The following is a 14,553-nucleotide window of genomic DNA, read 5'->3' as shown; positions in this document are numbered from 1 at the left end:
GTAGGGAAGTCAAGAACCAGGGGACATAGGTTTAAAGTAAGATTTAATAGGAATCTGAGGGCCAACATTTTCAGATGGACAGTGGTGGGTATAAAGAACAAGCTACCAGAGGAGATAGTTGAGGCAGGTACTGTAACAAAAATCTAAATACATTTGGACAGGTACTTAGATAGGAAAAGTTTAGAGAGATATGGGCCAACTATAGGTGGGACTAGAGTAGATGGAGCATCTTGGTCAGCATGGGTCAGTTGGGCCGATGGGCCTGTTTCCATGCTGTATGACTCTATAACTGTAAGAGAGCCCTGACTCTCATTGATAGGAATTCTAACTATTGTTTAAAGTTGTTTTCAAATGAATGCTAATCTAATGCACCATGGGGTGGCACATTGGTAGAGTTGCTGCCTTGCAGCACTAGAGATTATGGTTCGATTCTGACCACAGGTGCTGTCTGTACGGGGTTTGTACGTTCTCCCTGTGACCGGCGTAGGTTTTCTCTGTATGTTCCGGTTTCCTCTCGCACTCCAAAGACATGCAGTTTTGTAGGTTAATTGGCTTCGGTAAAATTGTAAATTGTCCAAAGCGTGTGTTGGTTGGCTGTTGGTGTGGGCCAAAGGGCCTGTTTCCGCGTTGTATAACTAAACTAAACTAATAATCAGTAGTGCGTAGGAAAGAACTGCAGATGCTAGTTTAAATCAAAGGTAGACACAAAATGCTGGAGTAACTCAGCGGACAGGCAGCATCTCCAGAGAGAAGGAATGGGTGATGTTTCGGGTCGAGACCCTTCTTCAGACCAACATTTTGGGTCGAGACCATTCTTCAGATACTAATCAGTAGTATCCCATCATATGGAAAAAAAACCAAGAAGAACAGAAGATAAATGGTCACCAATTTGTAATAACTCCATACTAATTATTCTGGTTCTCAATGATATGAAGTCATTGAAGCACCTGTACACTTGCAATGTTATATCACAGTTTATAGCAAATGTGTAACTTAGTCAAGGTTCATTTCGATTCATAACCTTAGGATGCCACAACCTGTTTTACAGTCCATGATAGACTTTAGTGTTGAAATTAAAATTGAAAGCGCAAAGTCAGCAGTTTCATCCAGCTGGTTGCTCTTTAATATGCAATACCTGCAGTTTATTGAGTACTTGACTCCTGCAGTATCTGATAATGTACCTTCACCGAGTTAAACATTGTCTAAGATTTATACAGGTTAAAAACAACTTGTATTAATGCAGCACATTGCCCAGAAGGTTCAAAGAGGAGAAACAGATTGCAAATAACATAAGGGTCAAGGGAAGTAAAAAAGATTTATTTTTGAAGAGATTTTTGGAATTGAGAAACTGGCAAAGGGAAACAGTGACACAAATAAACGTGAGCAAACTTCTTTGTTCCGCTCCCCACTGGTACAAATACAAATGAGCTGGATTAAAATGTAGGGGGTTTGATTAACAAAAATCGCTGATGCTACAAAATTGTCTACATGGAAGCAGGGTCTGGGGTGCAGGAATGTACGCTGGACTAGCTCAGTGTTCACAAAGATGGCAAAAGAAATTCAATCAGGAAAATTGTGAGGGAATACATTTCATTCCAATGCTCGCAAAGGAATGCATGATCAATGGTGTAATATTAAAAGTCCAGAGGAAGTTTGCAATGCATGTTACAGTACACACTAGACACAAAATGCTGGAGTAACTCAGCGAGATGGGCAGCATCTCTGGAGAAAAAGAATAGGTGACATTTTGGGTTGGAACCCTTCTTCAGACTTTTTTCTCCTCCTTTGTCTGCAGGTTTTGTGAAAGTACAAAGTGGGTAAATGAAGTAATTATGGGGCAAATATGATACTTGCCTCTTTTGGGCTGAGGCATCGAATAAGAGCACAAATATAATGTTAGAGCTGTATAAAACACTGGTTATGACCCATTAAATGTACAATGCATAGTTCTGGTCACTATGTTATAGAACGTGGTTAAAAACAGAAGGACGAGTTCAAGTCAAGAGAGTTTATTGTCATGTGCCCCAAATAGGACAATGAAATTCTTGCATTGCTGCAGCAAAACAGGATATTGCAGTCATAAATACAAATCAGATCAGTTTGTCCATATACCATAGAATATATATATATCTATATATATCTATATATATCTATATATATCTATATATATATATATCAGTAAACAGATAAAGTGCAATAGGTTGTTATAGTTCATAGTTTGTTTGAAGTTGTGTTTAATGGCAAGAAGCTGTTCATGAATCTGGATGTTGCAGATTTCAGGCTCCTGTACCTTCTACCCGATGGCAAACTCTGATCTTGGATGTGTATTTATTTGTTTGTGTGTAATCACATCTTCGTGAAAAAACGAACGCGGTAACGGTAACATTTTTACATATTCCAGTAGACATTTTCCCCCCTTGAGTCCAAAATCGCCTTATCTGAAAATTTCATGCTTTATTTCTCGAGTTATTAATGAAAATGTTCAAAAATCCGACTAAACTTTGAATTTAAAAACGACTGTCTTTCGCTTATGAATTTACAATGGGTCTGCATGCCTTCTTCCTCGCGCTGCGAGTGATGTCACCCCCCCCCCCCCCCATCCTACATCCACCCCCCCCCCCCACCATTCCTCCCTCCCCCCCCCCCCCCCCCAGCCGGAGATGGTCGGGCCCTGGACTGAAGACCAAAGATCATAGCTGAATACTGCGGCGGCCCAACTCACGGTCCTTTGATCGATGCTCGCCCGCCGCCTCGCTTGGGGTCCTCGTGTCGGCGCATAGTGGGGAGGTTAGTGCTGCTCTCTGCCTCTGTCGCTGCCCGCCCCCTGTCCCCTGTCTCTGCGCCTGCGAGTTGGGGGCTATGCGTGAGTGGATAGGGCGGGGGATGGGGTAAAAGGAGCGAATGAATAATATTAATATAATATCAAGGGGGGTGGTTTTATGTGTGTGTGACGCTGCAGGCCACCTCCTGCAACCGCGGGAGGGGACCCAACGGGTCCCATTTGGTCTAGTATATCATAAAAAGGAACTGCAGATGTTGATTTGTGCCAAAGATAGATACAAATGCTGGAGTAACTCAGCAGGTCAAACAGCATCTTCGGTGAAAATGGAACTGGTTTCAGATTGCAATTTTAGTCTGAAACCAGTCTGTAGAATGGTCCTGACCCGAAATGTCACCTTTTCATTTTTTCTATAGAGATGCTGCCTGCCTGCTGAGTTACTCCAGCATTTTGTGGTCTTGCAAATATATATTTGGTGGTATCTTGGCAGAGCTCAAATACACTCTCTGTCTAACAATTTAAAGCAGTATTTTGTTTTGTTAAATGAGTCCTCTTCTGTTTTAATCAATAAACAATGTTCTTCCTTTAGGCTTGAAACAGTAATCTGTGCATCATTATTGAACTCGGGTCACACTGTATACTGCCTTGACATGACTTAACAATGCTGCTACTAGACCTGGAAACAATTCGTGCTGCCCAGCCTCCGTTCCCAGTGCTGAATACAGCACCAGGGCAAATTACTTTTGTAATGTTTTTCATCACAAAAGTGGAGTCAAACTGGGGATTAGATTATACACTAAACAGATTTAAACAGAAGCAATTTGTTCTGTGCAATCAAAAGTAACTGCATTTAACAAAGGGTCGATTTTGAGAATCTGGGACTCAGCGGTAAATGTATGACTCATGCAGGCCATGTTTTCTTATTAGTGGTGAGTTAACTGATGGACTGCAAAATGAGAAAATATCATTAGTTTTATATTGTTTCCAAGATGGGAAGAGCATACATCAACCAGCATTTTTGCTTTGTGTTCAATGAAAGTGTGGATGTAGGGCAAGAACAGGCAGTAATGACCTTTCGTGAAGAAAAGCATGTTGACACACTAGATCCTGGCTTGCTGCTCTTGAAGGTTAGAATCTTGGGTGAGTCTTCAATGTGGGCGGGGGGAGGAGACCGAGAGACCGAGAGGGACAGAGAGAGAGAGAGGGACAGAGAGAGACAGAGAGAGAGAGAGAGACGGACAGAGAGAGAGACGGACAGAGAGAGAGACGGACAGAGAGAGAGACGGACAGAGAGAGAGACAGACATACAGAGAGAGAGAGAGAATTACTTTGAAATATAAAGGGCAAATTAATTTGCTGGGTGACAGCATAGATGAGAGGGTTATGGGGAGAAGGCAGGAGAATGGGGTTAGGAGGGAGAGGTAGATCAGCCATGATTGATTGGTGAACTAGACATGATGGGCCGAATGGCCTAAGTCTGCTCCTATTACTTATGAGCTTCTGAAGATAGTCTGGAACAAAAATATTTACGTTTGTTGTTACTGTATTATGCAATCAATCTCTTTTTTTTTTTCCCCTTACATGTTTGTGTTGTAATCATTCGGAGAGGGTCAATAACATTATTCCCTGTACAACATCCAGGGTTCAATCCTGACCCTGGGTATTCTTTAAGCGCCCATCTTCCCCCTGACTGCTTGGGTTTCCTCCCCCATCACAAACATCTGCTGGCAGATTAATTGCTCCTCTAAATTACTCTTTAGAGTTGGGGGAAATATATATTTTAAAGGACTTAGAAACATAGAAACATAGAAAATAGGTGCAGGAGTAGGCCATTCGGCCCTTCGAGACTGCACCGCCATTCGATATCATGGTTGATCATCCAACTCGGTATCCCATCCCTGCCTTCTCTCCATACCCCCTGATCCCTTTAGCCACAAGGGCCACATCTAACTCCCTCTTAAATATAGCCCATTAACTGGCCTCCACTACCTTCTGTGGCACTCTCTGTGTAAAAAATGATTTTCTCATCTCGGTCCTAAAAGACTTCCCTCTTATCCTTAAACTGTGACCCCTAGTTCTGGACTTCCCCAACATCGGGAATAATCTTCCTGCATCTAGCCTGTCCAACCCCTTAAGAATTTTGTAAGTTTCTATAAGATCCCCCCTCAATATTCTGAATTCTAGTGTGTACAAGCCAAATCTATCCAGTCTTTCTTCATATGAAAGTCCTGCCATCCCAGGAATCAGTCTGGTAAACCTTCTCTGTACTCCCTCTATGGCAAGAATGTCTTTCCTCAGATTGGGAGACCAAAACTGTACGCAATACTCCAGGTGTGGTCTCACCAAGACCCTGTACAACTGCAGTAGAACCTCCCTGCTCTTATACTCAAATCCTTTTGATGGGCATTTTGAGAGAAAAGAAATGACGGAGATAAAAAGGGCAAATTGCTTTGCGAAGTGTCAGCATAGATTCAAAGGGCTCAATGGACTCGTACTGTGTCACAGTGGATGAATATAATGTTAGTCGTATAATCACAGCTTGGCAAAGTAAGCACACTGGCATTCTTTGTTAATTGAAGAGTGAAGCAAACATATAAAATCAGTTTAATTGAATTTTAAAATAAAGTTAATCTTGCATGGTGTGGTAGCGCCTCTAATGACGTGGAAGAAAATGGTAAAAAGACCCTAAATTAAATTTATTTCCTGAGCTGTGCTGGGTTAACTGATTCCAACTTGGAAAGCAAATTATCCTGTGAATTGCTGCTCTGTTCTTTAATACTTATTTTTGAGAAACGTATTATGTTGCAAGGCCAGCATTTATTTCCCATCCTCAATCGGGTCAGGAAAATCCAAGATGGTGGTTTTACCATCCTATGTGGCTTCCCAGCTGTGACATTGATGAAGATGTTCACTGGCAGATGCCAATTAAGGCTGTAGTTGGGCTTGGCAGGGATTCTCCTTGGGTTTTTAATTAGTTTGCTGGCCTAATCCTCCTAGTTACTCGTATTACTAGGTGAAGGTTTGAAGGGCATCGGGGGGAGTAGACTTTCAAACTAACTTCCCCCGATTACTGAACGCTTTAATTCTCCCTCCCATTCCCACACTGACCTTTCCATCCTAGGCCTCCTCCATTGTCAGAGTGAGGCCAAATGCAAATTGGAGGATCAGCATCTCATATTTCGCTTGGGCAGCTTACAACCCAGGGGTATAAATATTGATTTCTCTAACTTCAAGTAACCCCTGCATTCAATCTTTTCCACCCCTCCCCCACCCAGGTCACACCAGCTTCTTGTTCTCACCTAGCAAACAGCTAACAATGGGTGGTTTCATTTTTCATTGTTATTTTTTTGCATATCTTTCATTCATTTGTTCTTTAACTCTCTCTACATCATCGTCTATCTCCTGTTTCCCTTTCCCGTGACATCTACGTTTCCTTTTCCCGTGACTTTCACTCAGAAGAAGGGTCTCAACCCAAAACGTCGCCCATTCCTTCTCTCCAGAAATGCTGCCTGTCCCGCTGAGTTACTCCAGCATTCTGTGTCTATCTAAGAGTAGTTGCTATCGGACCTGAGCTGCCAGAGGAGGTGGTAGCACAAACAACAGCAACATTTGAGAGGCATCTGGGCCGGTAATTGAATGAGCAAGGCATACAGAGATTTGGAATTAATGCAGGGAAGTGGAATTAGCATAGATAGTCATAATGGTTGGTATTGACATGGTGGACTGAAGGACATGTTTCTCTTCTATACAATTCTATAATCAGCTTGATCTTAAAATAAAGTGGTTGCATAGAGGCCTGCCCTATAAATACTCTGCACCTAGTGTCACCACACAAGCTTCATTAATCTTATAGTTCTTGGTATGGAGTACATTGATAAAAACGTTAAGTTACTGGAGTGATAGCTAGTGCTCTAGATAATTGATCCAGGGATACAAAGTGGAAGCCCACCATGGCAGCGGAGGAATTTTAAATTCAAACGATTGAATAAATATATTTTTTTAATTTTTAAGAGCTTGTCCCAGTAACCAAACCATGAAACCACTGGATTGCTATTTAAAAATCTATCTGGTTTGCGGACACAGATAGCAGCCAGAGAAAGGTCTCCTGTCCTTCCCTGGCGGGACGACAGATGGCACAATGGTCTAAGTGTTCGGCTGGCGACCGGAAGGTGGCCGGTTCGAATCCCGCTTGGAGTGCATACTGTCGTTGTGTCCTTGGGCAAGACACTTCACCCACCTTTGCCTGTGTGTGAATGTGTGTGAATGTGTGTGAGTGATTGGTGGTGGTCGGAGGGGCCGTAGGCGCAGAATGGCAGCCACGCTTCCGTCAGTCTGCCCCAGGGCAGCTGTGGCTACAGAAGTAGCTTACCACCACCGAGTGTGACTGAGGAGTGAATGAATAATGCGATGTAAAGCGCCTTGAGTATTAGAAAGGCGCTATATAAATCCCATCCATTATTCATTATTATTATGTGTGTGGGGCTCCAGATCGTTATGTGGTTGGGTCTTGAATGCTTCCTCAATTAGGAAGAGACAATGACTGAGACAAGAGACTTTGTCAGTGGTCTCCACATCCCATGAACTCATCTTGTTGCATTTAACATTTTGAAGAAGGGTTTCGGCCCGAAACGTTGCCTATTTCCTTCGCTCCATAGATGCTGTTGCACCCGCTGAGTTTCTCCAGCACTTTTGTCTACCTTCGATTTTCCATCATCTGCAGTTCCTTCTTGAGCATTTTATCTACTCCACTGCGATATCTCCTCAAGGTATGCCTACTTTGAAGAAGTACTCCTCCCCCCTCCAAAATGAAGAAGATTTTGGCCCTAAAAGTTGCCTATTTCCTTTGCTCCATAGATGCTGCTGTACCCGCTGAGTTTCTCCAACAATTTTGTCTACCTTGTTGCATTTAACAGTTTGAGACTCCACCATTTTCTCATTTGTTTATTTTCTGGGCCTTTATCAGGCAATTTATCTGTGCCAGATGTTTTATCCTCTTTTACAATGTTCATAAATTATAGGAGCAGACTTAGGCTATTCAATCATAGCTGATCTATCTTCAATCTCAACCCCATTCTCCTGCTTCCCATAACCTCTGACACTCGTATTAGTCACGGATCGATCAATCCCTGCATTAAAAATATCCATTGACTTGGTCTCCACAGCCGTCCGTGGCAAATAATTCCACAGATTCACCACCCGTTGACAAAATAAATTCCTCCTCATCTTTCTAAAGGTACTTTTTGCTAAATTCTTTCATTTCTCTCTCTTTACATTTGACATGTTCAGTATCCAACACAGGAGGTAAAATCCCATGTTAACTATTGTAAAACCAGTGAAGAAGTCGTGCTGTAAAAGTGTGGAGCTTTGGTGAGACCTGCACTACTGAGTGTAGTTTTGACCTCTTTAAAGAAGGTTATGTTTGTTCCAGAAGGGATTTGCAAGATTGCTTCCTGGGCTGATGGGACTGAGCCTGGGCTGAGTAGCATTAGCCTATATTTTCGGAAGCACTGCAGAATGAGTGGTGATCTTATTTTTTAACCTGTATAATTCCTCATCGTTTTGCGAGGGTGAATGTTAAGAGACATTTTCAACTGGCAAGCATATGGAAACTGCAGATGCTGGTTTACAAAAAAAGACACAATGTGCTGGAAAAACTCAGCCGGTCATGGCGAACATGAGTGGCACAGCGGTAGAGTTGCCGCCTCACAGCGTCACGGACCTGGGTTTGATCCTGACTACGGGTGCGGAATTTGTACGTTCTCCCCATGACCACGTTGGTAATCTCCGGGTTCCTCGCACACTCCAGAGACATTAAGGCTTGTAGGTTAATCAGCTTCTGTAAATTGTCCCTAGGGTGTAGGATAGTGCTAGTGTGCGGGGTGATTGACGGTTGACATGGACTCAGTGGGCCAAAGGGCCTGTTTCCACGCTGTATCTCTAAAGTTTAAAGTCTAAAGGATGGGTGGCGTTTCAGATCTGGACCCTTCTTCAGACTGATGCAAATGGGGGCATTTGTGAAACTTTGAAACTGAAACGTGGGACATGGGCAAGCCAGCTTGAGAAGGCGCTGTGCAGGGCTGCCACTGCATGGTGGTGTGAACCTTGTAGTTATGGAAACAATTGAATTTATGAATTAAAGACATAAAATGAGATTAGGTTAGATGCTTTTATTGTCACATGTGACAAATCACAGTGAGATGCTTTGTTTTGCATGCCATGGCATACAAAGAGGCCCTACATAGGGGGGCGGCGACAAAGTTACAAATTACCCCTTTTTTTGCCCTAATGGTTCCCCCACTCCCCCACCCAACAACACCACCACTTAGATCTCAGCACCCCATCATGCCGGGAAACCCCTTTGTACAAAATGGTGGTGGTGGGTGGGGGGTTGAGGGGGGAGGGAGGGGAGGAGGGGATGGGGAAGATAAAACACCCGTGGTTTCGAAGGTCTGTTTATTGTCACGTGTACCAATTAAGGTTCAGTGAAATTCGAATGACCATGGTTGAATGGCGGAGAAGACTTGATGGCTTAATTCTGCTCCTTATAACTGATGAACTCAGGGCTGCCAACTCTCACGCTTTGAGCATGAGACTCACGCCCTCAAGCAAACTCTCACGCCCTCACGCTCATCAGACATTTCTCACGCTCAGTGGCGAGAAATTTTGTGATCAACGAAAATGTCAAAACTCAGATAAACTGCATGGTCCGCGGGTGTTGGAGAGCCGGGGCTGCGGGAGGGATGGAAGCAGAACCAGCGGCGGGAGCAGATGCGGGGAGCCGGGACTGGTGAGTTTGCGGCGCTGTGGAGTGTTTGCGCGGCTAGCGAGTCGCTCGCTGCAGCTCTGGCCATGGAGCACTCCGGACAGTGCGAGTGTCCTGGGTCGCGGAGCCGCCGGAAGCTCCGCTGCTGCGAGGGTCTCTGTGCCGAAGGGACAGGCCCTCAAAGGGAGGTGGGGAGAGAGAGAAGGGAAGGAGACAGGGAGACAGTGGGGGGAGAGAGAGGGGAGAGAGAGCCAGGGGGCGTGAATGGAGAGAGAAGAGGGAGAGAGAGGGGAGAGAGCCAGGGGGAGAGTGAGATGGGAGGGAGAAATGGGGGAGAGAGATGAGAGAGAGAGAGAGGGGGGGGGGGAAGAGAGAGAGGTGAGAGGAGAGACAGAGAGAGGGGAGAGTGTGTAGAGGGAGGGAGGGAGAAGGAGAGGGGGGGGAGAGAGGGGGAAGAGAGAGAAGAAAGAGAGGGGGAGAGAGAGTTAGGGGAAATAGAAGGGAGAGAGGGGGGAGAGAGGAGAGAGGGGGATAGTGAGGGGGGAGAGAGAGAGAGGGAAGGGAGAGAGGGGGAGAGGGAGAGAGAGAGAGGGGGGAGTGAGAGGGGGGGCAGAGAGAGTTGGGGGAAGAGAGGGGAGAGAGAGTTAGGGGAAATAGAAGGGAGAGAGGAGAGGGGACGAGAGAGAGGGGGAGAGTGAGGGGGGAGAGAGAGAGGAGAGAGGAGAGAGAGGGAGGGGGGGAGAAAAAGGGGGGAGAGAGAAAGGGGGAGAGAGAAGAGAGGGAAGGGGAGAGTGAGGGGTGAGACAGGGGAGAGGAGAGAGAGATGGGGAGAGAGGGGGGTTGAGAGGAGAGAGAGCGGAAGAGGGGGAGAGAGAGGTAGGAGAGAGGGAGAGAGAGAGAGGGGAGGAGAGGGGGATTGAGAGGCAGGGCTGCCAACTCCCATGCATTGAGCGTGAGAATCACGCATTTCACCAAATTCTCACGCTGATTACAAATTTCTCTCGCTCTGTTGTGAGAAATTCTGTGATCAACGAAAATTTCAAAACTCATATCAACTGCATGGGCCGCGGGTGTTGGAAGCAGAAGCAGCGGCGGGGACAGATGCGGACGGGGAGCGGGGCTGGAGCATGTTTGCCGGGCTGGCGAGTCGCTCACTGCAGCTGCGGCCATGGAGCAGCCTCAGTGCAAGAGTCCCGGGCCGTCGGAGGCGTCGAAGCGTTGCGCAGCTGCCGTGAGAGTCTCTGTGCCGAATTCGCCCAGGTGACCGGCATGGATCAGGCTGCGGCTCGGTGCATCCTGGAGGACAACCAGTGGCTGCTGGAAGTAAGTACCAAGCACTGGGTAGATACGGTGGAAGATAGTGGACTTCAAATGGGGGTGGTTTGTGAAAGCATCCTGCTTGCCTGCTAGATTTTCACTTACTGTAACTGCAGGAAAAATGTTCCTGATGTTGGGGGCGTTCAGAACCATGGGTCGCAGTTTAAGAATAAAGGGGGGGGCCAGTTAGGACTGAGATGAGAACAAACTTTCTTCGCACTGAGAGTTGTGAATCTGTGGAATTCTCTGCCACAGAAGGCAGTGCAGGCCAATTCACTGGATGTTTTCAAGAGAGAGTTACATTTAGTTCTTGGGGCTAACGACATCAAGGGATATGGGGAAAAAACAGGAAAGAGGTACTGATTTTAGATGAATAGCCATGATCATATTGAATGGCAGTGCTGGCTCGAAGGGCCGATGGCCTATTCCTGCACCTATTTTCTATGTTTCTATGCTTGAGTATATGGCAATAAAACTCGATCACTTGATTTTGAAGCATTCATGCATGGTGGAGGTAGTCATGTAGTCATAGAGTGATACATTGTGAAAACAGGCACTTCGGCGCAACTTGCCCACACCCGCCAACATGTCCCAGCTATGCCACCTGCTTTTGGTCCATACCTCCAAACCTGTCCTATCCATGTATTAGTCTAACTTTTTCTTAAATGTTGGGATGGTCCCTGCCTCAACTACCTCCTCTGGCAGCTTGTTCCATACACCAATCACCCTTTGTGTGGATAAAGTTACCCCTTAAAAAGTTACCTCTTAAAAATACTTTATACAAAAAACATTGAAATCATACTTCTACAGTGCACTAAAACATGATTTTAATACATCAAATTTCAAAAGGTTCCTACCGTGGGAGGGGGTACAACCTTCTTCCACACCCTCTCCCCACTCGGTTGCTCCACTCCCTCACCGGGTACCCCCAAGGCCAGTGATCAGTGAAGGCACAGCCTCCCCCCTTTCAAAAACGCTCCAATCCAATTTAAAGCATATATATTGCATTCAAGTGTAAGTTAAAAGACTCGCTACAGTATGCACCATATTGCACAATTTCAAGCTGAAAAATGCAAATGTTCCGTACCAATGGGAGAGGGACACCCTCCTTACCACCCCGGTCGCTATGCTCCCTCCCAACGAAACGTTGCCTATTTCCTTCGCTCCATAGATGCTGCTGCACCCGCTGAGTTTCTCCAGCATTTTTGTCTACCTAGGAACTTCTTTAATCCACATTATCTCTAAATTCACTTGCATCCACATTCACTTGCATCAGCGGTAGCTTCTTTATCGCCGCCAGTACATCCTGTTCTTTACCCAACCACTACTTTAGCTCTGAAATCCTAAGGTCACACAAAGTCTGACCTGTTCCTCGTTGTGGTTGCTGGATGGCTTTCCTAAGTGCCTCTTTTCTATCCTCTCTGCTATTTCAATACATGTTTCATATCTCACTATTGTCATAAAGGCTATTACATTCTGCTGCTGCCGCATAGCAGCAACTGAACATTCAATCTCCATTACTTGGGAGCAAACCTGCTGTTTAGCATCCCCCACCTTCTTCCTGTTGCCTTTTATGGTGATGATCATCCCTTTGTTAAGAGAATCACGAGTGTTTAATTGGCATATGTCCCAGACAGAACAATGAACACACACACACACACACACACACACACACACACACACACACACACACACACACACACACACACACACACACACACACACACACACACACACACACACACACACACACACACACACACACACACACCCACACACCCACACACCCACACACCACAAACACACACACCACACACCACACACACACCACACACACACCACACACACACACACACACACACACACACCTACCTCCTCTCCAAGTCTATGGTAGACACAAAATGCTGGACTAACCCAGCGGGTGAAGCAGCATCTCTGGAATCAGTCTGAAGAAGGACCAGCATTTTGTCTCTACCATAGACTTGGAGCCTCACCCTGAGTTACTCCAGCATTTTGTCTACCTTCGATTTAAACCAGCATCTGCAGTTCTTTCTTACACACGGCTCCAAGTCTATGTGGTCCAGAGCTTATTTGGACATTGTAGTGTCTAATTGTCTGATGGCTGTAGCGAAGTTTCTAGCCAGTAGAGCTGCCGATTTCTATTGTGGTCTCTCTTAGTCTCCACCCTATCACAAACTTTCCCTTCGTACTCCACACCCCTCCCTTTCCCCTGATTTGCGTTCGATTTCTAACTTCCTAGTACTGGTGAAAGTCAGCGACCTGAACGGAACCACGATGACCATTGATCCCCTGTACACTAGTTCTATGCTATCCCACTTTCACATTCTGCACATTTGGGCCAAATTACAGAAACCCGACAAACCTGTACGTCTTGGGAATGTCGGAGGGAACGGGTGCGCCCAGAGAAATCCCAGTTGGATTGTTTTCTCTGGATTGCTGGAGATTGAGGGGAGACCTAATAGATTATATAAAATTGTGAGAGGCATAGATAGAGTTGATGACCAGAACCTTTATCCTTGGAAGGAAATGTTAAAGACTTAAAGCCCTGTCCCACTGTACGAGCTCATTCCAAGAGCTCTCCCGAGTTTGCCCTGATTCGAACTAGGAGATTTACGGTAATGGCCGCTCGTCAGTACTCGGGGCTCTCGTGGACATTTTTCAACATGTTGAAAAATCTTCACGAGTCTTCCCGAGCTTACCTGCCGTTAGCAAGTCGTCCCGAGTACGTGCCGTTAGTGTTACGAGCCGCTAAGAGGCGTCCCCGAGCTCCGACGTACCCGCTACGTTCATTCTCCGTGCTTACCACGAGTTTGATTTTTTAAACTCGGGAGAGCTCTTGGAATTAACTCGTACCGTGGGACAGGGCCATAAAGGGCATAGATTTAAGGTGAGAGGGGCAAAATTTAAAGGCGCTGTGTGGGGCAGGTTATTTTACACAGAGGCTGGCGGGTGCTTGGAACATGCTGCCTGGGAAGCAAATACAAAGTGGCGTTGAAGAGGCTTTTAGATAATAATAATAATGGATGGGATTTATATAGCGCCTTTCTAATACTCAAGGCGCTTTACATCGCATTATTCATTCACTCCTCAGTCATACTCGGTGGTGGTAAGCTACTTCTGTAGCCACAGCTGCCCTGGGGCAGACTGACGGAAGCATGGCTGCCAATCTGCGCCTACGGCCCCTCCGACAACCACCAATCACTCACACACATTCACACACATTCACACACAGGCAAAGGTGGGTGAAGTGTCTTGCCCAAGGACACAACGACAGTATGCACTCCAAGCGGGATTCGAACCGGCTACCTTCCGATCGCCAGCCGGACACTTAGCCCATTGTGCCATCTGTCGTAGGCACATGGATATGCAAGGAACGGAGGGATATGCATCATACTGTATGCAGGCTGATGAGCTTAGTGTATCTTGACATCTTTGTGGACCAAAGTACTGTTCTGTGTAATAAAGTTTGCTACGAGATGGTCACTGTGCTTTGTGAAGGGATTGAGCACCCTCTAGAGGGATGGTGGAACCCTGCTTTTGATTCAATGCTGTACATTGAATTTTCTCTGGTACGTATCCGACCCATTTCCCTGACATTGGTTCTCTAGAAGAAACATCCATTTTGTCTCCTTGCACTATAACAGCTCAATGTCGTTAATGTGTGCAAAATTGT

General features: G+C 45.7%; 1 protein-coding gene across 1 annotated transcript in view; it reads left to right on the top strand.

The window, feature by feature from the left end:
- The window catches only part of shld2 (shieldin complex subunit 2), a 48,390-nt gene that overhangs the window by 17,310 nt on the left and 16,527 nt on the right, over positions 1-14,553 (top strand). The gene's annotated exons all lie outside the window — the stretch shown is intronic.

The sequence above is a fragment of the Amblyraja radiata genome, chromosome 37 (genome assembly GCF_010909765.2).
Source record: "Amblyraja radiata isolate CabotCenter1 chromosome 37, sAmbRad1.1.pri, whole genome shotgun sequence".
Taxonomy (NCBI): Eukaryota; Metazoa; Chordata; class Chondrichthyes; order Rajiformes; family Rajidae; genus Amblyraja; species Amblyraja radiata.
This window is presented reverse-complemented; position numbering and strand designations above follow the sequence as displayed.